Genomic DNA, 24,127 nt, shown 5'->3' with positions numbered 1-24,127 from the left:
GGCTGTGGGGAGTGGAGGGAGGGGTGGGGGGAGGTGGAGGGAGGAGGGAGGGGTGGGAGGAGGGGAGAGGGGGAGGAGTAGCGGGAGGCAGGGGGTGGGGGGAGGCGGGGGAGAGGAAAGAGGAATGGGAGGAGGGGGAGGAGGGGGGAGGGGGGAGGCAGGAGGGAGGGGGAGGGGTAGGGGAGGAGGGAAGGGTGGGAGGAGGGGGGAGGAGGCAGGGGTGGGGGGAGGTAGTGGGGAGGAGAGAGGGATGGGGGAGGTGGGGGGAGAGGAGAGGCAGGTGTGCCCTTCTGTATTATAGGGTGGCTTCCCGAAGGCCCCCAGTCTGGTGAGGCCTCCGTCTGTCGTGGGCTTGCACCTGCTTCTCCACCCTGCTTGAGGCCACCCTAGGACCCATCTTCTGATGGGGAATAACACGCTTCCACACTGCAGGGAGTGCTCTGGGCGGGGCCGCTGCAGGGAGTGCTCCCGGGGGACTGTCCCGCTGCAGGGAGTGCTCCGAGTGCTCCCGGGGGCCCGCCTAGAGCTGCCTGAACTCTGGAGGGCACCTTCCCGTTGCTTCCTTAGACATCAAACACTAACACCAACCCCAGAAAGTCGTCTGAAGGTCACCGACGATGATGGGAATCAACAAAATGAATGTCGTGTGAGGGGAGTTCGGGCCAGGAGGGTGAGCCGTGCACCTGTGCTCTCGGGGGACCCCCGCGTCCTCCAGCTGCAGGGTGTCTGCTCCAGGTGGGAGCACCAGGCAGCACCATCAGTGGCCCCTAACGGCGCCGGGCCTGCTCCTGGGGCCACTGCGGACTCCGCTGGACCCTCAGCGGCTGTGAGGCGAGGGCAGGGGACAGGGAGGCCACTGCCTTCCGGTTACGGAGGCGTCTGGTGTGGCTGCAGTCGGGTCTCCACTTCCCGCTCCCGACTGCCGGGTCGTCTCCGTGCGGAGACAGGCAGGTGAACACGCCACACGGCGGAGGCGCCCAAGGAGGAAACGGGGAAGCAGCGCGGGTTTGAAGCCAATTCCTGGAGCCTGCGACACGTGGCTGGCTCCCGCCAGCTGGGTCTCTTCCGAACGGTGTCCTGGCCTTGGCCCCGTGGAAAGGCCCAGAAGCTTCATGCTGGCATGGAGACGTGAGGGACCGGGTGCGGTCGGGGTGCGGGCCAGGCCACAGCAGCCAACTCTGTAGGCCCTCGGGTTCCGGGGCGTCAGGAAGGATCCCCCACCCCAAGGACGGGGCCGCACTAGAGACGAGCTCGGCGGGCGGGTGGCACGTCTGGGGCCCTGGCGGCCCGGGGTCTGTCCGGGGAACCTCTCCTCCCTGACCTTGAGCCGCACGGGTGCCTCCAGAAAAGAAGCTGATGTTTTTGGTGCTGGACACTCCACGGACATAAAATGAAAAAACATAATTTTTACTGTCAAACCTTGACTTCACTCTGCAAGAGTCTGAGGACCACGGGTGCATGCAAGTGCACATTCACCTCAAAATCCCCGGTTCTTGGGCATCTGTCCCCGTTGGGGGCCGGTGGCGTCCTTGGATGGGGCAGCCTCTCGTCTGGCAGCTGGGGGCTCCTTCCCGCAGAGCCAAGCCTGGTGTAGACACTGTTGAATTCCACTCGAGACAGTTTCCCTGCCGGCGAAGCTCCCTCTGGCCCCGTGGGTCCGCATTGGCTCTGGTGGGACATCTCCGAGGTGCCCAGAGGCTTGTCCCCTGATGGGCGAGGACCGAGGAGCTCTGGGGCACAGGAGGGCGGGCTGCGCAGGAGCCTCTGGGCCTCCGGCACCCAGGGCGGCTCTGCTGCAGGTTTGCCTTCTGGATTCCATCTGAGGCTTTGTTCAGGAAAACCAAGGCTCTTCTGCTGAAAAGGAAAAAACAGAAAAAAATGTGGAAACTGTTTAACGTGTGCTTTGCTGTTTAGGCTTTGAGGCGATCCACGTGGGGGGCCCCCATCTATACCTACTGCAGGTCTCCCCTGGAAACACATGGCAGGTGTGCTGGGACAGGTGTGCAGGAGTGACATGAGTCCAAAAGCTGAGTTGAAAGAACGTCTTTTCATTCTCCCTTCACGAATGGATCACTGCGTTCCAACGAATTCCTGACCTCGGCGCTGTCCAGGTCCCAGAAGTATCCGGAGGTGGTGATGGTGGTGATGGTGGTGGAGGTGGTGGTGGTGGTGGTGATGGTTATGACGGTGGTGGTGGTGGTGGTGGTGACGGTGGTGGTGATGATGGTGATGGTGGTGACGGTGGTGGTGGTGACGGTGGTGGTGGTGGTGGTGGTGACGGTGGTGGTGGTGGTGGTGGTGGTGATGGTGGTGGAGGTGGTGGTGGTGGTGACGGTGGTGACGGTGGTGGTGGTGGTGGTGGTGGTGACGGTGGTGACGGTGGTGGTGGTGGTGGTGGTGGTGATGGTGGTGGAGGTGGTGGTGGTGGTGACGGTGGTGACGGTGGTGGTGGTGGTGGTGGTGGTGATGGTGGTGGAGGTGGTGGTGGTGGTGACGGTGGTGACGGTGGTGGTGGTGGTGGTGGTGGTGATGGTGGTGACGGTGGTGGTGGTGGTGGTGATGGTGGTGACGGTGGTGGTGGTGGTGGTGATGGTGGTGACGGTGGTGGTGGTGGTGGTGATGGTGGTGGAGGTGGTGGTGGTGGTGATGGTGGTGACGGTGGTGGTGGTGGTGGTGACGGTGGTGACGGTGGTGGTGGTGGTGACGGTGGTGACGGTGGTGGTGGTGGTGGTGATGGTGGTGGAGGTGGTGGTGGTGGTGACGGTGGTGACGGTGGTGGTGGTGGTGGTGATGGTGGTGATGGTGGTGGTGGTGACGGTGGTGGTGGTGGTGGTGATGGTGGTGACGGTGGTGGTGGTGACGGTGATGGTGGTGATGGTGGTGACAGTGGTGGTGGTGGTGGTGATGGTGGTGACGGTGGTGGTGGTGGTGGTGGTGACGGTGGTGGAGGTGGTGGTGGTGGTGACGGTGGTGACGGTGGTGGCGGTGGTGGTGGTGATGGTGGTGATGGTGGTGGTGGTGACGGTGGTGGTGGTGGTGGTGGTGATGGTGGTGACGGTGGTGGTGGTGATAGTGATGACGGTGGTGGTGGTGGTGGTGATGACGGTGGTGGTGGTGGTGGTGGTGATGGTGGTGGAGGTGATGGTGGTGACAGTGGTGGTGGTGGTGATGGTGGTGGTGGTGGTGGTGATGGTGGTGGTGGTGGTGGTGGTGGTGACGATGGTGGAGGTGGTGGTGGTGGTGGTGGTTGTGGTGGTGATGATCATGGTGGTAGAGGTCATGGTGGGGATGATGACAATGCTGGGGGTGATCACGGTGGCGGGGACCATGCTGACAGTGGGACGGTGGCAGCAGGCCCGTCCTGAGGACTCCCACACACCCTGCGGTGTCAGTAAGGCCTGGAGCCCTCCCGGCTGGTTGGCAATGCCGCGTCGTCCCTTTGAAGGCTGACCGGGAGTGGGTCTGAAGTCCTGCTCCGGAGCCAACACAGCACCTCGCGGGTCAGCGCCTGAGCTCCTTTGACTCAGCAGCCGTGAGGCCCTGCTGAGTGACAGACTCTGAGCCTCGTGACAATGACAAGTGGCCCTAACAAGTGTCGGCCATCGAAGGTGCTGTTCCTGTGGACCGTGACTCTCAGGGGCCAGGACGCCTCATCGGAGGGATGAGGAGGACGTGCCGGCTGGAGAGGGGGGCGGGCGGGGTGAGCCCATGTGCAGACCACGGCCTGGAGCCCCGGGCACACAGGGAGCGTCTGGCGGGGCCTGGGCAGCCCCCGGGGATGCGGGGCAGGGCCGAGAGGGGAGGTGACAGCAGCATTCTCTGCGGGGGCCAGGCGGACAAGCTGTGTGCCCAGAGCAGATGGGACCCCGGGTGCGTGTCCGGGGCTCTCTTCCACTGGGCAGCGCCCCCCGCTCCCAGGCACGCGTGGACGGCCCTCGTCTCCACAGAGGGTTGGATTGTGCTGGAGTTGCACGCAGGGGACAGTCACAGGCTCCAGGTGGGGGGACCACCCACTGGTTTGCTGGGACCACTTGCCGTCTCGGCCCTGAAGGTCCCACGGGCACCGCAACACAGCGAGGTCGCAGGGAGACGAGGATGTGCCCCTGGGGCAAGAGGCCCAGGCGGTGGGCTGCGGGGACTGTACCTTGCGCTGAGCCTGGGACCCTGCGCTTGGTGGCACCGCCTCCCGGAGCGTCTCCCCGCGTAGCTCCCTGGATTCCGCTGCACGAGCGTCGGGGGCCCACTCGCTAGCAGGTCGTGGACGAATCAGCCATATCTCCTCATTCCCAAGAGGCTGCGGTTCCGAGGTGCTTTATGGCCCCCGGTTGCTGGGACACGGGCGCCCCGTTTTCTGAGTTGACGGAGCCCGGAGGTGGGGGCCAGCGGGGCCGGGCGCTGAGCTGTGGACCTGGGAGGGGGCGTCCGTCCGCGGTCCTTTGTCGCCGCCCAGAACGACGCCTGTGAGCCGCCCCAGGTGCCCTCCCAGGGCCGGAGCAGGTGGGTGCGTTCAGGCCGCGGGGGCGGGGACCAGCGAGGGACACGGGCCAGACCTGTGAGGCGCGGGCGGCGCTGACGGCAGAGGCAGCCCGTGGCCCTGCTGTGCCCCCCGTGCCCCCCAAGCCAGGGCTGGCCGCGCTCCACGAGGGCTCCCACGGCCCTGCTTCAGGCTGCTCGGCCCGAGGTCTGCGCGGCCGCCAGGGGCGCCGTGAGGTGGGCGCCAGTCGCCTGCCTGCAGCGGCCTGGGGCTCGGGCTGCCCTGGGGCAGGGTCACTCACCCCGCGGCTCAGCCCAGCCCCCCAAGAGCCGGGACCGGACTCAGCCGACCCCTCGCTGGACTGAGGTCCAGAGCCAGGAGCCCCGGAAAGCAGCCTTCCCGGCCGTGGCCTGCGCCCTCGCCACCGACGCGCTCTACGTGAGGAGCCGTAGTCGGCGGGCCGGGGGGGCGCGTCCAGCCTGGGGGGCAAGGGGGCCGGGGCCTGGTCCTGCCCTGACCCCCTCGGGCTCCCGTCCTGGCCCCCCCAACCTGAGCTCCGGCCCCACCAGGGCCTCGGGGCATCTCCGCCGTCCCTCCCCGCGCTCAGCCATCGGCGGTGCCCCTGGAGGGCATCGGGCTCCCCTTGGTCGGGGGGGGGTGGGGACCCCAGGAGGAGAGGCCCCACCGAGGTCCTGTCTGCCGGGCGGCCTTCTCGGCGGCACAGGGACGAATGCTGCCGCTTGAAAGGACAGGCTGAGGGCAATGGTAGGAAGTGCCGTCTCCTCGGGACCTGGGTTAACTGGTTCTGACAGTCCCTGCGCGTCTGTCCCCGCCTTTCCAGCTGAGCGGCCAGGAGCCGGGTTAAATATTCCAGAAAATATGGTTTGTCAGGGCCGTCCTGACAGCGTCTCTTTAATATTTGAAAACCTCGCTTTCTGCCCGGGCAGCCGTGGGGCAGGCTGTGACCTGGGGTGTGGGGCAAAGGCCCATCAGGCGCCCCCGAAGCCACGGGGGTTCCCTCTGCGGCTCTCCCTGAAAGAGGCTCTGCCGTCCGAGATGGTGGCCCAGGGCGGTGGGGCCCCAGGGGCCAGGGCGGTGGGGTCAGGGCAGGACCCAGGGCTGAGGTCTGGGGCAGGGGGCAGGGGGCAGGGGGCAGGGCCGGGGCTACGGCCGGGGGCAGAGGCGGGGCCGGGACTGGGTCCAGGCCTCAGCTAGGATGCACGTCAGGGCTCCGTGTGCCGTCACCGTGGAGAGGGCAGTCGCCGTGGTACGAGGGGACTGGGGCCACCAGGCTGGGGGTCTGTCTGCGGAGCGCCCGTTCCTGCCGAGCCCACAGCCCCTCCTTGGGGCACCCGGCTGCGCACGGATGGTGGGAGCCTGGGCCACGCACGTCCGGGGGTAGCACGCCTGCTGTGAGCTCCCGCCTCACACTCTGTCCCCTTGGGCCCGGTGGAGGCCTGGGGCGGGCGGGTGGGGGGCGCTTCCCTGGGACCCCCTGGAGCCCGGGCCTGTGCAGCCACGAGGGCCCAGCCGCGCGAGACCAGGAGCAGGACCTCCGAGCTGCAGCCTCCGGACCCCGCTGGGTCCTCCCCACAGCCCGGACGGGCTACACGGCCAGCTGCGAGCCGCGGGCGCTGGGGAGGGGCTCCCAGGGGCCCTGATGGCCGGCGTGTCCTTGGCCTGCTTCCCGTGTCTCTGTCCCCCCACGTCCAGCCAGGGTCCTGGCCATGCTCCGGCCTCAACGCCCGCCTCTGCCCCGGTGACGCCCGGCACGTCCCTGGGCGGGAGCTCTGGTCCAGGACCACCAGCAACTCGGGGCGTCCCCCCACCTGCAGGTGGCGACTGGTCCACTGAACATCCCTGGGCTCCTGCGGGTGCCCGCTCGGGGTTGGGGGTCCTTGCGGCGGGATCACGTGGGTGTGGGAGCCAGACCCTGACCTCAGACTGCCCGTCTCACCCCCGGCTTGCTGACCCGTCCCTATCCTACAAGTTCCAGAACAGCCCCTTCCTGGAGCCGGCTCAGTCGGCACCAGGTTTTCCCGTGTACGACACCTCGGGTTTGCTGTTGCCGCGGAACCGGGTGGGACAGGCCCCCAGCCGGGCCCGGGAGCGGGAGAGGCGGCCCAAGGGACAGCTGCCCCACGCTCCGTGGCCCTGGCCCCCCCGGGACGCCCTGCCGCCCAAGCCCCGAGCCCCTGGGCGTGCGGCCAGCGTGCCATCAGCGGCAACACGGGGCGGCGGCGCGGTGGGCAGGTGGGCGCCAGGGAGCCCGCCGTCCTCCCCATCCCGCGCTCCTCGCTCCAGAACTCAGGCGCCGCTTTCACGTCTACGTAGCGTCATCTGTGCAACAAAACATCTGGGCTTCCCACGGCGCGGCCGACGGGATTGGATGTTCACGCCGGAAGCTCTGAGGAGCCACGGCGGCTCCCGCGAAGCCCTCGGCGCGGCCTCCACGAGCTCGGCCCACGGGGTCTGATGAAGGCCGGAGCCTCCTCCATGCACGTGGGAGATCGGAGGAGCCCGTGCCCAGTGGCACCTCCTCTGGGCGGACAGCGGGATCCTGGACAAGTGCTGTGGGCGACGCCTCAGGGTCAAGGCCCCCTCGCCGCGTGGCCTCACGGGACCCCCCCAGGCCAGGTGGGCGGCCAGCACACGGCAGCGTCCAAGGGGCCCCGGCCACGTCCCGGCCCCGCACTCCTGACCCACGCAGAGCCCAGCTTCTGGAAGCTCGGGAGGCGGCCGGCACCCGGAGTCCTCTCTTTTTAGCTAAAGATTTGTCAATATTGTTGACCTTCCCAGAGAACCTGGGTCTGGTTTGCTGACTGTCCCCGTGGCCCTTCTGCCCCCGCCTCGTTCCCTGCGCTCCCGTCTCCTACCGCCTGCCTCAGCCCGCTGCGTGCCGAGCCTGCCCTTCTTTTCCTAGTTTCTACAGGCGGGAGACTGAACTGCCGACGTGCGGGGTCCCCCTCCTTCAGACTCGCGTTCACAGCGTCTGTTCCCGCCGCACGGCTCGGCGGCCTCTGTGGGTTTCGTTACGACGTCCCTTCCTCCTGAACCCACAGGTTATCGGGAGCATCCTGTTCAACCTCCATAGATTCTGAATTTCTCAGATTTCCCTGTTACCAGTTTCCTTTTTCCTTCCAGCCCCCCTGCCGAGGCAGAAACACGCTCCGAGTTCAGTCCTTTCCAACGTCCTGGAACTATTTCTGGCCCAACACACGACGGAATCTGCAGAGTTCTCAACGATGCCCCAGGACCACGTGGGAAGAACGTGGTGCTGCCGCCGTCGGGTGGGGTTTCTGGGGCGTCTGTCGCCCGGTGGCTCCTGTCTTTCTGCACCCTCCCATGACCCTCTGTCTGGCCACTCTTCAGTGTAGACGGCGGGGGGTCAAGCGCCCAGCTCTCAGACCGAGTGCTGACGCCCCCTTGAAGCTCCTGCATTTAGAGCTGAGTCGTCAGGTGTTTGCAGGTTTATAATGTTCCGTCTTCTTGAAGGATTGAGGCTCTTGTCATCTGAACGTGTCCTTTATCTCTAGTAACAAATTTGTCTCAAGACCTAGGTCATCTCTTGGGGACGCCTGGGCGGCTCAGTGGTTGAGCATCTGCCTTTGGCTCAGGGCCTGATCCTGGGGTCCCGGAATCGAGTCCCGCGTCGGGCTCCCTGCATGGAGCCTGCTTCTCCCTCTGCCCATGTCTCTGCCTCTCTCTCTCTCTGTCTCTGTGTCTCATGAATAAATAAATAAAATCTTTTTTAAAAATTTAAAGATCTCGCCTCACATTAGCGTAGCCACTCCAGGTCACCGTTTGCAGGTGTGTCCATTTCCATGCCTCCTACTCTCAATTTACTCCCGTCTTTGAATCTGAGCTTGTCTTTTGCAGAAAATGTTGGAGCACTTTTAAAAAGCCCATTTCTGGCAGCCCGGGTGGCTCAGCGGTTTAGCACCACCTTCAGCCCAGGGCGTGATCCTGGGGTCCCGGGATTGAGTCCTGCATCAGGCTCCCTGCATAGAGCCTGCTCCTCCCTCTGCCTGTGTCTCTGCCTCTGTCTCTCTCTTTCTCATGAATAAATAAATAAAAACTTTTTTAAAAATCCCATTTCATTGATCTCTGCCTTTTGAGTATGTGTTTAACCCATTTACATTTAATATAATTACTGAGAGGTAGGATTTGTGTGTGTCATTTGTTCTCTAACCATCTTTTTAAAAGAATGTGTATGTTATTTATGGAAAACCCATTTCAAGTGTCTTACTAGGTGTTTGGATTTTCCCCCACTGTTTTATTCTGTGCTATAATAACACACAGCATAAAATTACCATCTTAATGGTTTTTAAGTGTATGACTCAGTGATACTAAACACATGCGTGGTGTTGTGCAACCAGCACAGACCGTTCTTCTCCAAAACACCTTTTATCTTGTAAAAATGAGACTCTGCACCCAGCAAACCCTCAATTCTCCTGTCTCCAGCCCCCGGGCCCCCCCTTTCTCCATCGTGTCTGCATAATTCTAAGTACCTCCTAGAAGTGCAACCACATGATACTCGCCTTCCTGTGCTTGGATTATCTCACTAAGCAGTGTCGTCGAGGTGTGTCGGTGTTTTGCAGAAATAATGTCCTTTTTGAGACTGAATGATGGCGTGTATGATGCACCACATTTTGCTTGTCCGTTAATCTATGAGTGGACGTTTGTTTTGCTTCCATGGTGCAGCTCCTGTAGTCGGTGACGCGCGCCTAGGTACCTCTCCGAATCGTGCTGTTGATTATTTCGGGTGCATGCCCAGAGGTGGGATTCCTGGACCACGTGGCAATTCTGCTTCCACGGTGACTGCCCCACGTTAACATTCCCACCATCTCTCCACATCCTCCCCACACTTGGTATTTTCTAGCTTTTTTGGAAGTGGCTGTCCCCATGGATGTGAGGTGGCGTCTCATTATGGTTTGGATCCGCATTTCCCTGGTGACTACTGGTGTCACCTTATGGGACCATCTGTACCTCTTCTTTGGACAGATGTCTGTTCAAGTCCTTTGCTTGTATTTTCATTGTTTTTTTTTTAAGATTTTATTTATTTATTCATGAGAGACACACAGAGAGAGGCAGAGACACAGGCAGAGGGAGAAGCAGGCTCCATGCAGGGAGCCCGATGCGGGACTTGATCCCGGGACCCCGGGGTCATGCCCTGGGCCAAAGGCAGGTGCTAAACCGCTGAGCCACCCGTGCTGCCCTCATCGGGTTTTTTATTGATGTTAAATTTTAGGGATTTGCTGTACATTCTGGATAGTAATCTCTCACCGGCTACATGGTTTGCAAATACGTCCTCCCATCCCGTGGGTTGCCTATTTACTCTGTGGATATTGTCTTTTGAGGCACAAGCTTAAATTATTTTTCATGATGTCAGATGTATCTATTACTCTCTTTTGCCGCCGGTGCCTTTTACATCATATCCAAGAAATCACTGTCACACCCAGTGTTGTGAAGCTTTTGTCCTGTGTTTTCTTCCAAGAGGTTGAGCTCTTGTATTTAGGGCCCTTGATCCGTTTTGAGTTAATGTTTGTGGCGTAAGAGCGCAGCTTCATTCTTTTGCAGGTGGCCAGCGCAGGCTGGTTTGCAAAGGACAGGGGGCACCTCTGAGGTGCAGGTCTGCGGTGGCGAGGGGCCCCCGTGGGTGTAGCAGCCATGGTCCGGTGGGCCCCCTCCCGTCCCTGCCGCTGGCCTGCCCACTGCGGGCTTCCTGTGCTGTGGGGCCAGGGGCCCGGTGGACTCGGGTGGGGGAGTGTGGACCACCGTGTGGCCCCCTCCCACTGCCCGCAGGAGCAGGGCTCAGCGCTGAGCGGGCCCAGCCTCCCCCGGTGGCCGTGGGCTGAGCCGTAGCCACAGATTTCCTCTCATTCCTGTGTGCTGCTAACCAGCTCCTCGCTCCGGAGGTGTCTCCACAGCCCTGCAGTAAAGCAGCCTGGCTCCCGAGTTCGAATCCTCTGTCTGGCCGATTGCACTTCCGAGACTCCGCACCACGTTCCCTGCTGAGACCAGTCAAGCTCCCCCGGGGGGGGCTGTCACTTTGCTGGCCACGCTGCGTGAGGGACACCACGCCGGGCCTCCGCAGGGGCCTCACTCCACCCCGGGACCCACCGGCGGGCCTGTGCGCCCTGATGGCACCTGCTGTGTAAGCTCTGCGTCACGCGTGGGCGAGGCAGGAGGCCAGAGCTGGAAACCGGAGTCTTGCCGTGATGTCTCGCCAAGTCTGAGGTCTTCCTTGCTCCATCCCGGCGGATTATAGTTAAGGCGCTTTGTAGTGGGTTAAACGGCGTCTCCCAAAGAGACCCGCCTTGCCCTTAGCGGGTCCCCGTGAAGGTGACCTTGTTTGGCAAAAGTTCTGTGAAGTGTGATTGACTTAAGGAATTAGGTGAGCCCGAGTCCCCGACGAGCATCCCCGGCAGAGGCAGAGGGGGCTGGGGTTCGGGGCGGAGGAGCAGTGCTCAGGGCCCAGGTGGCGGCTGGAAGGGGGTCCTCGGGGCCCCTGGGGGAGCACAGGCCTCCGACACCTCGGCCTCACACCTCCGAGGTGACAAGTGTGCCGCCTAAGCCCCCGGCTTCTGGTGACCTGTTTTGTGGCCCGGCCGCTCCGACACGTGTCCCCGAGGCAGACGGAGCAGATGGCACCCTGCCCAGATTGCGTCGTCGGCCAAATACACACATTTTCAAAAGCATTTTTATCCAATTACACCCAATTCTCCACCACTGGTGTCAGAACTGATGGTGTTTCAACCCCTCGAAGCCCGTAGACGTCACCCAGAGGGCCAGAGGAGGTGGGCTCTCTCCCCCGGGCAGCGAGCACCCCTCTGGGGATGCCGCCCTGGGTGCACGCTCTGGCCTTCCTGCCACCAGACCGCCCCCCATGGGAGTCTCCCCGCTGGACTGGGGGCCAGGCCGCCTCCCAGAGCAGGCCCAGCTCCGGGCTCACCGGGCCCCGCGTGCCTCCGCCTGGCTGCTCTCTGGCCTCCGTGGAGTCCTGAGCCGCAAGCAGCTTCTGGACGGGAGGATGGTGCTTTCCATGTCCGCAGCCCTAGACACACTGTGAGCGTCGTGTCTGCACCTGGTGCTGCCGCAGGTCGGGCTGAATGAGGAGGCGGGGGTGGGGGGGCGGCACACAGGCCCGAGGGCCACGCAAACCAGGGCAGCTGCTACCAAACCCAACCCCCCCGCGGGTCGGAGGCCGGCTGCACGCCCATGCAGGGGCCCCGTGGACACCGCCGCTTCCCCCAGGCCGGCCCGCAAGCCCCGTCCCTGAGGCCAGCGCCTCCCGGGGCCCCTGCTCCGCTCTGGGAAGGCGTCCGAGCACCTGGGTGTGTGAGGCAAGCGGTGGGGGCGGACCCCACGGACACCGCCAGCAGAGCCGGGCAGGGGCCGTGGACGCGCCGCGCAGCCCAGCCCAAGCCGCCCTGTGCCCGGACCATGGAGGACCCGCTGCTCGAGACCTAAGCAGAGACCACAGCAGGGGAGTCGCCCATCGGCGCAGACCCGGAGACCGCAGGACGGACGTCAGAGCCCTGACTCCCCGGGGTGCACAGGCTCCTGTTATCGGGGTTCGGGATGAAGATTCAGAGCACAGGCCTCGTTATCACACAGTGGGCAGGGCGAGGTGTGCCCTCGCGGGCACCCGCTGTAGGTGACGCTAATGGAGCTTGTGCCCCCCGCCGCCGGGTGGATTTTCACGTTATGACGATGCTGCAGGCCGGCTGGACCCCTTACGCTTCGTCTGTGCAGATGCTCAAAGCGTTTCCTCTCCTCTTCCAGCAGTTCCGTGGTTAACTTCTAAAAATAAACTCGGTGGTCACGCAGAAGCTCCTGGGGCTTCCTGAGATTGGGGGTCCCACCAGTGACACCCATGCCCGGGCGCTGGGCTACAGCGCTGGGGTGTGTGGGGCGAGGTGGGCCGCTCCTCCGCGCTCTGTGAGGACCCCGGGCAGCCGTCGCCGCCGTCACACGCCCCCAGGTGCACGGCCTCCGGTCCCCAGCCGAGGTTCCGAGAGCCCATCGGTGCCGACGGGGAGCTCGGTCCACAGAGACACCAACACCTACAGTTCTGAAGACGCATGTTGAGTGGCCTGTGTGACCTTTGTCTTCTCAGCGCGCGGGACGGATGTGGAGAGTGCGCAGGATTTTGAGAATTCCTCGCCGCAACCCCTCACAGGCGATCGCCGTGGCCCCGGGGAGGAAACGCGTTCTCGGCGCAGGGGCGAGTCGGCTGCTTCCGAAAGGAGCGACGAGGCCGTCGAGGAGGCGAGCGGCCGCCTTTCCCGGTCTGTGAGCGCCGCCGCCGCGAGTCCTGCTTCCGGCTTGTGCTCTGCCCCGCTGGGCGGGCTCGAGTCCTGCTCGACACGGGTCTGCGGTTGTGAAGGGACGAGGTGCATGTGTGCACACGTGTGGGGGTGCAGGCCCGCGAGTGCCCCGCAGCCGCCTCTGAGCCGCGCGACCTTGGGGCGCGGCCTGTCCCTGCGCCTCGGTTCCCACAGCATGACACGGGGTCGAGGCCGGCACCGCAGCGCAGCGGGCGGCAAGCGTGGGCGCCGCATCCACGCTCGGGGAGCACCGCCTGCGGGAACGCCAGCGCGCGGACGGAGTGTGGACGGAGCACGGGTGTGCGAGGGCGGTTTACCGGGGACCGTGGGGCGCCGTCCCCTCGCTGTCCACTGGCTCCCGCGCCCGCCGCCCGCCCGGGCCCTCGCCAACAGCAAGCACGCTGCTCACGGTTCTGGAGGCCGGAGGCCGCGATCAGGGTCCCGCAGATTCACTGAGAGCCCCTTAGTCCCCGGGCGGCCGTGCACACACTGCGGGCTCACGGGGTCTCTGGGGTCACCCGGGCAGAGGCACCGGCCAGGGCCCCACCCTCCCGCCCTAAACACCTCCCAACACCACCTCCGGGGCGTTGGGCTTTGATGCACGACCCTGGGGGGAACAAACGTTGAGCAGCCGATGTACCTGGGCTGACCTGGGGGGCGACCCCTGACCTGGGCGCCCCAGCCCCTCAGCCCTGCGCCCCTCTGGGCTGCTCGCGTCACGACGGAGGGCAGCAGGGTGAAGGGGAGCCCAGGGCCGCTCGGCCCAGACCCATCCTCCCTGCCCGGCAGCAGGCGCCTCCTGAGAGCTGGGGACCGGGAGCTGCCTTGCGACTGGGGCGCCCGGCCCTGCCCGCTGGCGTGAGGCACAGGGGCCAGAGCTCGGAGCTGGCGGAGTTCCCACCGTGTCCCTGCGAGGGGCCCCTGGAGGCAGGGGAAGCCCCGGGGGACCGAGCCTCCTGCCTGCACCGGCTCCCGGCCTCCCGGGTGCAGGTGGACGTGGGCACAGGTGGCCAGCATGGTGCCCAGCCTCCCAGGGGCATCTCGGACGGAGGCCTCACGCCTGCTCGGGGCCAGCAGCCGGGGTGACGCTCCCACCGCTGCCGTGTCACGCCCCGTGCAGGGGCCTCCAGGCACGAGAACCTCCCGCGCTGACTGGGAGGCAAGGGGCTGGGCGGGAGGGCCTCGGGGAGCCCCGTGTGGGGCGGAGGAGCCGCAGGACCGAGCAGCCCCACAACACTCCATCCACGGCCCTGGAGCCGCGGCCCCGACCCGCGGGCAGCACAGGGGCAGGGGACACGCGGCAGCCCCGGCCCGGCGTCCACCCGGCGTCCACCTCCAGCCCGGGGCCAACGCCTGGAGCTGACGGCGCCGCGAGCCCAGGGGACCCCAGGGCGGCCTCCGCAGCACCGCGTGTCCCAGGAGACTCTGGGCGGCAGGTGGACGCTCCGCGGCCCCCGAGCGCCGGCCCCTTGGACCCGGCGCCCCCTGCACGTCACAGGCACAAGGCGCCGATGCTTCGAGGGCTTGAAGAGACGCGGAGACGCATGGTACCGAGCAGGCTCGCTCCGGCTGTGACTGCCGCGAGCAGGAGCCGCCCCCGGGGGATCTCCCCAAGACTTCGCAGCGTCAGGACACGACGTCTGGAGGCCCGGTGGGGGCTCGTGTCCCCCTGCCTGGAAGGGCTTCGCCCCGGGAGGTCGGGCGGCCGTGGTGAGGGCGGGGGGACCACGTGACCCGGCAGCGGCCCAGCCTCGACCCCACCCCAGGGCCAGACACCCAGCACACGGCGGGTCACCCGGAGCTGCCCCGGCAGGAGGGGGCACCCGCCAGACTTGGAGGGAGACCCAGGGGCCCTGGGTTTGTGACCTTCGGCCAGAACCGGACTTGGTGGCCCCAGAGGGGGGCCTGGCCGAGCTGCGAGGGACAGGAGGCCGTTCGGGGAGCAGGGAGTCTCCCAGAACCCGACCCGAGGTGCATGCGGAGCGTGCACAGAACGTGCGGGGACAGGTGTCGAGAGCACAGAGAAGTCCCGCCGCTGAGGACTCCGTCCCTGGCTGTCCCCGGGCCGGGGCAGTGACGCCAAGGAGGCTGCAGCCTTCCCGAGTGACCAGGACGTGGAGGGGCACCGAGGGCGCGGGGTGAGGACCCCAAGAAAGAACGGCAGCTTCACTACTTCAATTGGGGTAAAGTTCACGTCCAGTTAGCGACCTCGGGGCGAGCAACCCAAGGGCGGGTGCGGCCTTAATGCGGGCGCCCCCATATGTGCTCCCAGCACCTGCTCCCGGCCCCAGAGACGCCACCGTTGCCCACCCACCCCCCTCACATCCCTCCCACTCCCTCCCACCCCCTCTGACCCCCTCCCAGGCCCTGGCTGCCCCCAGGCTGCCCCCCGCAGAGGCACCTGCCCGCTCTGGATGCACCGCACGCACGGGCCCAGGCACCGAGGGTCCACAGGACAGGGTGGGGGGCCCTACGGGGAGATGTGGGGTGGGCACACCCTGTCCCCACCCCCCTCACACGCCAGGGGCACCTCGGGGGAACCGCCCTCGGGGGCCGTGATGCTCCTGCTCCCCCCCCAGCTGTAAGGGGCCGGTAGCCGGGGGAAGCTCTGCGCCCTTGTCTCCAGGCGTCCACTAACCAGGGGAGCCAAGCGCTGGTGACAGGACCTCAGGTCTTTCCACAAACCCACCATCCGGGGCCGGTGTCGTCTCTGGGGTCTCGGTGATGAGGACGGAACGTGAGGGACACTGTGGGCCAGCACGGGGCGGACATCGGCGTCCCTGTCTCTGTGTCCCTATATCTCTGCCTGTCTCTGTGTCTCTGCCCACCCCTGTCTCTCCATCTCTGTGTCTCTGTGTCTGACTGTAGGTAAATGCCGCCGCTTGGTGGGAAGCCGCGGGCTGGTGACGCGCCACGGCCGGGGCTCCAGTGAGTCTGCGGGACGGGAGGGCCGGCCTCAGAGCCCCAGCGCCCTCGAGGTGGGGGGTGTTTCCAAGTGAGTGTTTGCCGCGAAGCACCCAGCAAACCCGTGCTGAGCGGCCACCGAGGACCAGTGGGGACACTCCTGGACCCGCCCGGGGGCCGAGGCCGGGTGGCGTCTTGCACTCACTGGCCATTCCTGCATCTCCTTTGGTGACGTCTCCGCTCAAGGGTTTGTCCACTTTATTGGGTTCTGTGCTGCGTCACGGGGCGGTAGGGGCTCTTTCTGTACGCCGCACACAAGTCCCTGACAGATGCGCGGCTGGCAAGGGCGCCTTCCAGGCTGCGGCTTGTCTTTGCCTCTTTAAATGATGCCTTTTTAGGTCCATTTGACTGGTTCTTCATTTGCTTGTCCTTTGCGTGTCCCTCTAAGGAATCCCTGCCTGAGCCGAGCTCAGGAAGTCCTACTCCTCTGCTTTGTTTTAAGTTTTTTTAAATTAATTAATTAATTTATTTATTTATTTATTTATTTATTTATAATAATCACAGAGAGAGAGAGAGGCAGAGACACAGGCAGAGGGAGAAGCAGGCTCCATGCACCGGGAGCCCGACGTGGGATTCGATCCCGGGTCTCCAGGATCGCGCCCTGGGTCAAAGGCAGGCGCCAAACCGCTGCGCCACCCAGGGATCCCGTTTTAAGAGTTTTTAAATTTCCGTTTGTTCATTTAGGTCTTTGACTCATTTTGATCCAGTTCTCGTTTCCATGCAAGTTCCTCTTCTTGCACGTGGACGTCCAGCGGTCGTGGCCTCCGGTCCTGTCCCCCCTTGGAGTGCTTCTGTGCCTCTGTCTGAGGTCTGAGGGCTGATGTCCAGCTCCTGCTCGCGGCCCCGATCTACGTGTCCGTCCTCACGCCAGAGCCACAGGCCGCGATGGCCAGTGCGTGGGACTAGCTCGAAGCGGGCCGTGGGAGCCTCACACTCTTCTTTTTCCAGCCTGGCTGCTCTGGTCCGTTCGCTCCGTAAGGGGGTTCGGCTTTGCCGGTGTCTGAAGAGTCCTTGTTCTTTTACTTCTGGGGTCTGTGCTCTGCCCGGAGCAGACTCTCCACCCCAAACCTTGCTCTCGGGGTCTGCGCGTCCGCAGCTCTGACGCCCGCGGCCTGGCCCCGTGGGGGCGGAGTCGCCACCAGAAACGGGGTTTCCTCTGCTCGTGCCGGGGTCAGGCCTTCCTTGGCCGTCGAGGCCGTGAGGTCCTCTCGCAAAGGCGCTCGGCAGCTGCTGGCAGTGCAGCGTCTAGGTGAGTGCCCGCGCGACAGCGGGACGGCCCAGAGGGCACGCGGGGGTGGCCGAGTGTGCAGCTCACTCAACCAGGCGGGTCTTAATTTTCTTTTTTAAACAGCCTGATAACAAAATACGGGAGCTCGCAGCGCCCCTGCCTTTTGCCGTCCACCCTGGGGCGAGAATGGCCAGCAGCTCTGGTCTGGGGACAGACCCCGTGACCCCCCGGCTCCCCAGCCTCGGGCCAGGCGCAGTTTGTCCCGGGCGCAGAGCCGTCCGCAGTGGATGCTCACCGCCCTGGCCGCGGGCGGGGACCTGGGCCACCAGCCCCAATTCAGAGAAGCCCGTGAGCGTGGCCTCACCAAGCCGCGGAAGGAAGGGCAGCCCCGCGGACAGCGCGGCCGCCGACCCCGGAGCCCCCCGCCCACCCCAGGTCCGGGCTGGCCTCCCCGCGAATCCAGGCTGAGTCAGCAGGAGAATCGTCTCCCCCGAGATGCCCACGGCCCGGAGAGGCCCTCCCCGATCTGCTGGTTCAGAGGGTTCCACGCGGTGGGTGGTTCACCCGGGAGCCTCCCGCCTCGGGCCGCCGCGGAGCAGCTGAGCAGCACGTCGAGCCGGAGGCCGTTCCTCCTTCCAGAACCGACATGTCTGTGAGCATTGGTTCTGTTTCAATCTCCCGAGAAATTGTTTTCCTATTGACGTTTGTCCCCGGGGATGCTGACGTGTCACCAAGCACTCGAGAGCCCGGGGCCGCCTGGGTTTCAGATCCCGTGTTCCCCTTGCGCTCGTGGTTTTCTCCAGATGCTCGTTCCTCCCAAAGTACTTTTAAGGGAGGTTTTTAAAGAATCGTTTTTGCCTTCGAGCAAACACGAAGGAACCTCCCGTTAAAACGCGCCGATGCAACACACGTGTTGGGTCACGCTGACAATTCTCCGTGGCTAATGGAGTTGAACAGCCTAGACGTAGGGACCGTTTTTGACAATTGGGCCTGCGCGACTTGTGCGTGAAAGTAGCCGTGGCAACCGGACATCTTCCAGTGCGGGCGGCGGGGGTGAAGGTGAGGACACGCTCAGCCCTACAGAGGCCGGGCTGACACGCGTGCACCTGCTCCGACACACACGCGCCCGGAGTCCACGTCCCCGGACCTCGCAGCGGAGTCCCGAGGCCCCCACCTGACACACCGGGGCTTCCCCCGTCCCAGGGACGGCCCCATGAGGCCCTGACCACGCGGCGCCAGGACGCCAGCCCCCTCCCTCCCGGCGTTTGGACTGCGAGGGCATCCAGGGCGCGGGGTCACCCACCCTCCCCGCTGACCCACGCAGGGGCTGCCCCAGGGGAGACAGGACCATGGCCCGGGTGCCTGGCAGGGTGGGAGGCTCCGAGCATCCTCACACCCACTGCGGCCCGCATTCCTCGGACAGTGACAGGGCTGGCAGGGCGGCCGGCCCCCAGGAGGAGCCCCATCGAGGACGCAGGACGCCTCCCGTGTGCCTTCACCGCCTGCCCTTCTGGCCAGAGGACAGGCCCCAAGGCCACATGTAGGGCTGGACACCTGGTTTTCAAGGTCCGGTGCAAGTTGGACACACAGGGTCCTTGTTGAAAAAGTGCCGAGAATTTCGGGACGGCAACAGCAGAGCGTGGGGTCCTTGTGGGCGGGGCAGCGTCAGCCCAGGTCGCAGCCCCACGACCCTGCCCCCCGGGGCCCCCAAGCAGGACAGGGCACCATCAGGCCTGTCTCTGCACAAACCTGTGTTCAGGGCCCCACAGCTGCGCCTCCAGGTGACGACCGCTCCTGTCCTTGGTGTCACAGAGGGGGTCAGACTAGGGTCAGTGGGGGTCACAGCAGGGGTCACAGCAGGGGTCAGAACAGGGTCACAGCAGGGGACAGAGTGGGGAATCAGAGCAGGGGTCACAGTGGGGTCACAGTGGGTCAGAGTGGGGTCACAGTAGGGTCACAGAGGGGGTCAGAGTGGGGTCAGCGGGGTCACAGCAGGTCAGAGTGGGGTCACAGCAGGGTCACAGAGGGGGTCAGAGTGGGGTCAGCAGGGCCACAGCAGGGGACAGAGTGGGGATCAGAGTGGGGTCACAGCGGGGTCACAGCAGATGTCAGAGGGGGGTCACAGCAGGGGTCACAGCAGGGTCACAGCGGGGGTCAGAGTGGGGTCAGACCAAGGTGCCGAGGCCTCAGCCTGGGAGGACGGCATCTGGTTTCGGCTCCTCCACCCCCCGCCCCCCCAAGACTGACGCAGGCAGACTCCACCCTCTGTGCTGCTCTGGCCAGGGGGTGGGGGGAGCCCCTTTCCTCCGTGAACAGAAGTGACCCGTGGCACCTGCCCCCCCTTCCCAGCGGCTGTGTTTTAGCCCAAAAGAGATGATGATTCTGTGAGACGCGACCGTCACGGCTGCCGGGCACTAGGGGCCCCCGCGCATCGAAACGAAGGCGTTGCCTCCACAAACCGTCGTGTTTGCAGGGAAAGCGCCAGGCTGAGCATCCCAGAAGGAAGTTTTAAGGATTATATAGGATACAAATGTTTAAAAGGCTACACACAGTTTTGTTTTGTAGAGAAAACACCATTTTAAGAAAAGCGTTAATGTTTAAAATACATGCGGATGAGGGAGGAGGACCCTTTACCCGAAGTGAGAGCTTCAGAACGCAAGCGTTTCAAATAAAACCTAATACATGTTTAATGAATCTAGTCCCAAGTAAATGCAGTTCTGGAGTATTTTTAGGGAAACCCTTCATGATGAACTTTCCATTTCGGTCAGCACGTAACGTTTAAAATCATAGTGAGTCGGGACACCCGGGGGGCTCAGCGGTTGAGCATCTGCCTTCAGCACGGGGTGTGATCCCGGGGTCTCGGGATCGAGTCCCGCATCAGGATCCCCGCAGGGAGCCTGCTTCTCCCTCTGCCTGTGTCCCTGTCTCTCTCTGTGTGTCTCTCATGAATAAATTTTTTAAAAAAATAAAAATTAAAAAAAATAAAATCATAGTGAGCCTAAACCCTGATGCTCCGTCGTACACTTCAATCTGCGTGGCCCGCTCCCAGGTTGGGACAGTGAGTAGAAAACACTTGGGAGCGTTTTCTTTCTCTCAAGGAAAATAAAATCTCAGGTCCAAAATAAACTCCAAATAAATAGTGAAGTCGTTGAAGGAGACAATTATAGCAGAAATACTGAACCCGAACCTCGGGAGGCAGGAGCGCCCCCAGGCGTCCTCGTGTTTCCGAGCTGAGGGAAGGCCTTCCCAGCTCCCTGGTTGTCGTGAGGACCTAGGACGTGGGTCCCCCCCCCCTCCAGGTCTGCACGAACGGGCTCAGCCAAGGCGCCCCTGAGAGAGGGACCCCCGGGACTAGGCCTGGCGTGCCTCGGAGAGCCAGCGAGCGCCCTCGTGTGCCCGTGCCCGCGTCACCACCCTTCCCCGTCCACGGGCGGGTCACAGAAGCCCTGTGGGGTGGATGCCAAGGTCGTCTTGCTGTCTTGTCGGACGTCCTTCCTGTCCTCCGGGGTGACGGGCGCCGGAGCCGGGCCGCCTGACGAAGGGCCTCCCGGTGCGTCCCAGCTGATTTGGGCCCCGATTTGAGGCCTCCGTGTGCCGGGCGCTCCGTGACCCCCACAGGCGGCCTTGGCCGGAGGGAGCGGGGAAAGGCCTTCCCGACGCCGGTGCGCAAGGGGGCCCAGGAACCCTGCCCGGGGGCGGTGAGCCGAGCCCCAGCTCCGCGCACCTGCCAGCGGGGAATCGCGCCGGCCTCGGGTGCGAAAGTAAGGCCTGAAAGCCTGGATCTTGGGGTTCGGGCTCCGAGGACTCCGCCGCCCGCTCCAGGCCCCCCGGATCACCCGCTCTCCCGCGGCCCGGAGCCCAAGAGGAGGGTGACAAAGCTCGGTCCCTGCACCCCTGCGCCGCGGCTCAGCTCTCAGAGCCCAGGTAATGGCCCCTCGGCGGCAGGTGACGCTGGCCCCCAGCAGGGGTCCCCGGGGCCCTCGCCTGCCGCCGGCCCGCCTCACCCCTGTGCCCTGGGCTGCGGGTCCCCGGGCCGAAGGGTCTGCCCGCGTCTGAACGCCCGACACCTGTGCGTGTGGCCGCCTCTGGAAGACGGTCTTTCACAGACACAACAAGCTGAAGACCTCGACAGGTGACCGCCCCGGGTGGTCCAGATGGACCCACGTACACTGGCAAGGGTCCTGACACGGGACGGGAGGGGAGAGGTGGGGTCACGCAGGGAGGTCGGGGAAAGCCGCTCCGAACCTCCCCAGAGCCTGTGGGGGGCACAGCCCTGCCGACACCTCGATTTCGGGCCGCGGGCCCCGTGTACGGCCATGTGCTAGGACCACCCCAGGGAGCCCACGCAAGAAGCTGTGACCTGTGGCCCCGGAGCCTGGAGACGAGCCAGGCCCGAAGCTCGCCCGCCGAGCCCCTCCGGGGCCAGCTCACCCTCCCGCCCAGGGAGGATGGGGTGCGGGGAGGGGCTGCTCCAGCCCCCCTGCCCTCCTGCCATCCTGCCGGGTCCAAGGAGAAGCTGTTGCCCTGCCCCCGCGCCCGCGCCCCTCTGACCCTAGGGCGGCCACCCCGCCTCCGGCCCATCAGGAGGCCCCAGCTGGCCCGGGAATGAAGCCAGGACGGCGCGGGGACCTGGGGACCCGGACGTGGCTCCTCTCACGGGGACGCGCAGCACCCCACGCTCTGGTCTCTGGGTGCGGCCGCGGACGGGAGCTTCCAAGTGTCCCTGCGGGACGGAGCCCGGGGCAGGTCACAGGGGACTCGGTGCTCCCAGCCGGGATTGCGGGGAGGAGGAGCAGAGGCAGCCAGGGGCCCGGGGGTTGGTCCTGGGGGCGGGCTGGGGGGCAGCGCAGACGCCAGAACCCTGTCTCCTTCCTGGTCCCGCTGACCAGCCCCCCACCCCCCTGCTCAGGCCCTGGGTCCTGGTGATCTGGGGAGACGTGGGGGAGGGAGCCGGGCGGGGGCACAGCAGCGTCCCCCCACCCCGCAGGTCGGTTCGTCTCCACCGACCGCGCTGGGCCTTGGCTCGTGGGGTCATCAGGAATTCTGTGCACACCTCGGCCCTGAATAATGAATCTAACCGTCCCGGGTGATGGATTATTTTAATGAGCTATTTGCATATTGTGATTAATCAGTCGTCCCCGGGGCTGGAGCTGCAAGAGCCACACGGTCGTGTCCTCGGCCCACCCCTGGGGTCAAGGAAGCAAAGACGACCGCGGCTGCTGGACTGAGGCCTGGGGGACGGGGTGGACACGCGTGGACGCCAGCCGGGCTTCCAGTGGGGCCTCCAGCCCTGCCTCTGGACGTCCCTGCCGTGGGGACCGACGTCCTCTGCAGACGCTGGGTCCTCTGAGGCCCTCACGAGCCCAGGCCTCCACTGGCCTCCAGACCCTCGGGCCGGCTGCCGCCCGGCACCTCCTGAGACAGGGGACCCCGAGACGGTCGGGGCTGCAGGTGCTGCGCTCAGCGGGCTTCCCTCCCTGGCCCGCGGCAGCCCGGGGCCTCGTCCACCCTCAAGGCCGTGACACTGGACGGCTGCCCGTGGCCCCAGCCCCTGCCCCTGTCCCTGCCCCTGCCCCCTCCCCCTGCCTGTGCCCCCTGCTCCTGCCCCCAGCCCCCAGCCCCTGCCCGTGGCCCCAGCCCCTGTCCGTGCCCCGTCCCCCTGCCCCCTGCCCCCTACCCCTACCCCCTGTCCCTGCCCCTGCCCCCTGCCCCTGGCCCCAGTCCCTGCCCTCTGTCCGTGCCCCTTGCCCGTGTCCCCTGCCCCTGCCCCCTGCCCGTGCCGGCGGCCGGGCTGCTCCGAGGCTGGGGGCACACCGCCCCCCTGACCCAGCTCAGACGCGGAGGGATGACGGGCCTCGCCGGGACTCCTCAGCCCTTTGTAGTGAGCAACACAGATTTTCCTGCCTTGGGATGTTCTCCGATTTATTTACTCACGAGACATTTCTGCCTCCGCGGGCACCTGGGGCGGCGGGTCCTGCCCTCACCCTGACACGGCCCGAGGTTGGGCCCCAGGACTCCTGGAGCGACCCCTCGCAGCCACCGCTCTGCTGGTCCTTGGTGCTGCCGTCGTGAGCACGTCACCCGGACGCCAGGGTGCAGGGCGCCCCCGTCACTGCCCGTCCCCGCCACAGCCGCCTCCCTGCGGCTCCAGGTCGCCTGCCTGTGACCTCGCCCTCCCAGCAGGGCGCCGGGCCCCGAGCAGCAGCCGCCCTCACCGCACGCGGGAGGGGCCACCGGGCGCCCACGACCCGGAGCGTCTGGGCCACTCTGAGGAACGCGTCCCGGGTAAAAACTCAGAGAAAGGGGATCCCCAGGGAGCTCAGCGGTTTGGCGCCTGCCTTTGGCTCAGGGCCTGATCCTGGGGTCCCGGAATCGAGTCCCGCGTCGGGCTCCCTGCATGGAGCCTGCTTCTCCCTCTGCCTGTGTCTCTGCCTCTCTCTCTCTCTCTCTCTCTCTCTCTATCATAAATAAATAAATAAATCTTTAAAAAATAAATAAAATAAATAAAAACTCAGAGAAAGAAAACCCCCAGGACAAAGCGGCCGTCAGCCAGCCTCGAGTGGGACGTATTTTCTGAAAAGATGCATCGCGGACCCACGGTCTGCCCGGCTCAGCTCCGGACGCGTCTGCCGTCCCCACCACATGCCGCCCGCAGCCCTGCCCCCCGCGGACCCATCGGAAGTGCTTCCAGGACCACGGCCTCGTCTTGGTGCTGCCCACGGCAGGGCATGGGTCGGGGACTCACCAGGGTGCCTCTGGCACAGCGTCCTCCGTTCGGGTAGGGTTTAGAGTTAGGGTTAGGGTTGGGGTTGGGGTTGGGGTTGGGGTTGGGGTTAGGGTTGGGGTTGGGGTTGGGGTTGGGGTTAGGTTTAGGGTTGGGGTTGGGGTTGGGGTTAGGGTTGGGGTTGGGGTTGGGGTTGGGGTTAGGTTTAGGGTTGGGGTTGGGGTTGGGGTTGGGGTTAGGTTTAGGGTTGGGGTTGGGGTTGGGGTTGGGGTTAGGTTTAGGGTTGGGGTTGGGGTTGGGGTTAGGGTTGGGGTTGGGGTTGGGGTTGGGGTTAGGTTTAGGGTTGGGGTTGGGGTTGGGGTTGGGGTTAGGTTTAGGGTTGGGGTTGGGGTTGGGGTTGGGGT

This window comes from Canis lupus, chromosome 29 (genome assembly GCF_048164855.1).
Source record: "Canis lupus baileyi chromosome 29, mCanLup2.hap1, whole genome shotgun sequence".
Classification (NCBI taxonomy): Eukaryota; Metazoa; Chordata; class Mammalia; order Carnivora; family Canidae; genus Canis; species Canis lupus.
This window is presented reverse-complemented; position numbering follows the sequence as displayed.